Here is a 2,723-nt window from a genome sequence, read left to right as displayed (position 1 = left end):
GATTAACCGATTAATCGAACCTAATAATCGGCTAACTAATCGATTTTGAAAATAATCGTTAGCTGCAGCTCTACTCCTCAGACAGGCCAGTCCCCCTCCTCAGGAAGGCCCATGTACAGGCCCGTCCCCCTCCTCAGGAAGGCCCATGTACAGGCTCGTCTGACTTATGCCAATGAAGATCTCAATGATTCAGAGGAGGATTGGGGGAAAGTGTTGCGGTCACATGACACCAAAATTCAGCTCTTTGGCATGAACTCGACTTGCCGTGCTTGGAGGAAGAACAATGGTGACCTCTGACCCTAAGAACACCGTCACTACAGTCCAGCCCGGAGGGGGAACATTATGCTCTGGAGGTGTTTCTCTGCTGAAGGTACAGGCCGAGGAAGAAGCACATTGAGGTCATGGAGGGGCCCAGCCGGTCTCCAGGCCTCCATCCTATAGAACATTTATGGGAGGAGCCAAAACTTTGAGTGGCCGAGCGACAGCCAAGAAACCTGAAGAATCCCTCCTCAGATGTGTGCAACCCTGGCAACCAACCCCAGGAAACGTCTCCCCTCTGCGCCCCCCAACAAGGGTTCCCCCAGGAAACGTCTCACCTCCGTGCTCCCCAACAAGGCTTGCCCCGGGAAACGTCTCACCTCTGTGTCCCCCAACATGGCTTCCTTCCCAGGAAACGTCTCCCCTCTGCGCTCCCCAACAAGTGTTCCCCCAGGAAACGTCTCACCTCTGTGCCCCCCAACAAGGCTTCCCCCGGGAAACGTCTCCCCTCTGCGCTCCCCAACAAGTGTTCCCCCAGGAAACGTCTCCCCTCTGTGCCCCCCAACAAGGGCTCCCCCAGGAAACGTCTCCCCTCTGTGCCCCCCAACAAGGGCTCCCCCAGGAAACGTCTCCCCTCTGTGCCCCCCAACAAGGGCTCCCCCAGGAAACGTCTCCCCTCTGTGCCCCCCAACAAGGGCTCCCCCAGGAAACGTCTCCCCTCTGTGCCCCCCAACAAGGGCTCCCCCAGGAAACGTCTCCCCTCTGTGCCCCCCAACAAGGGCTCCCCCAGGAAACGTCTCCCCTCTGTGCCCCCCAACAAGGGCTCCCCCAGGAAACGTCTCCCCTCTGTGCCCCCCAACAAGGGCTCCCCCAGGAAACGTCTCCCCTCTGTGCCCCCCAACAAGGGCTCCCCCAGGAAACGTCTCCCCTCTGTGCCCCCCAACAAGGGCTCCCCCAGGAAACGTCTCCCCTCTGTGCCCCCCAACAAGGGCTCCCCCAGGAAACGTCTCCCCTCTGTGCCCCCCAACAAGGGCTCCCCCAGGAAACGTCTCCCCTCTGTGCCCCCCAACAAGGGCTCCCCCAGGAAACGTCTCCCCTCTGTGCCCCCCAACAAGGGCTCCCCCAGGAAACGTCTCCCCTCTGTGCCCCCCAACAAGGGCTCCCCCAGGAAACGTCTCCCCTCTGTGCCCCCCAACAAGGGCTCCCCCAGGAAACGTCTCCCCTCTGTGCCCCCCAACAAGGGCTCCCCCAGGAAACGTCTCCCCTCTGTGCCCCCCAACAAGGGCTCCCCCAGGAAACGTCTCCCCTCTGTGCCCCCCAACAAGGGCTCCCCCAGGAAACGTCTCCCCTCTGTGCCCCCCAACAAGGGCTCCCCCAGGAAACGTCTCCCCTCTGTGCCCCCCAACAAGGGCTCCCCCAGGAAACGTCTCCCCTCTGTGCCCCCCAACAAGGGCTCCCCCAGGAAACGTCTCCCCTCTGTGCCCCCCAACAAGGGCTCCCCCAGGAAACGTCTCCCCTCTGTGCCCCCCAACAAGGGCTCCCCCAGGAAACGTCTCCCCTCTGTGCCCCCCAACAAGGGCTCCCCCAGGAAACGTCTCCCCTCTGTGCCCCCCAACAAGGGCTCCCCCAGGAAACGTCTCCCCTCTGTGCCCCCCAACAAGGGCTCCCCCAGGAAACGTCTCCCCTCTGTGCCCCCCAACAAGGGCTCCCCCAGGAAACGTCTCCCCTCTGTGCCCCCCAACAAGGGCTCCCCCAGGAAACGTCTCCCCTCTGTGCCCCCCAACAAGGGCTCCCCCAGGAAACGTCTCCCCTCTGTGCCCCCCAACAAGGGCTCCCCCAGGAAACGTCTCCCCTCTGTGCCCCCCAACAAGGGCTCCCCCAGGAAACGTCTCCCCTCTGTGCCCCCCAACAAGGGCTCCCCCAGGAAACGTCTCCCCTCTGTGCCCCCCAACAAGGGCTCCCCCAGGAAACGTCTCCCCTCTGTGCCCCCCAACAAGGGCTCCCCCAGGAAACGTCTCCCCTCTGTGCCCCCCAACAAGGGCTCCCCCAGGAAACGTCTCCCCTCTGTGCCCCCCAACAAGGGCTCCCCCAGGAAACGTCTCCCCTCTGTGCCCCCCAACAAGGGCTCCCCCAGGAAACGTCTCCCCTCTGTGCTCCCCAACAAAGGTTCCCCCAGGAAACGTCTCCCCTCTGTGCTCCCCACCAACTACTAAGTCATGTTCTGCTTCCGGATTAAATACTTCTTTTACTCCCCGAACTGCAACTCCATTTATAACATTTGTGTCATGTGACCTCTCCGGGTGTTTGGTGGATATTCTGTTTCCGATGTACAGTACCAAAGAGGAGGATCCATCACAGTACTGTCCGGTGGATCTCCCCTCCTCCCCCAATCATCCATGGTGTATCTGCCCTGCTCCCACTCTAATCCATGGTGGATCTCCCCTGCTCCCCCCCTCATCCATGGT

This window comes from Nanorana parkeri, unplaced genomic scaffold, assembly GCF_000935625.1.
Source record: "Nanorana parkeri isolate BGI_ZX_2015 unplaced genomic scaffold, ASM93562v1 scaffold4046, whole genome shotgun sequence".
In the NCBI taxonomy this organism is placed as follows: domain Eukaryota; kingdom Metazoa; phylum Chordata; class Amphibia; order Anura; family Dicroglossidae; genus Nanorana; species Nanorana parkeri.
Note: the sequence above shows the minus strand (reverse complement) of the source record.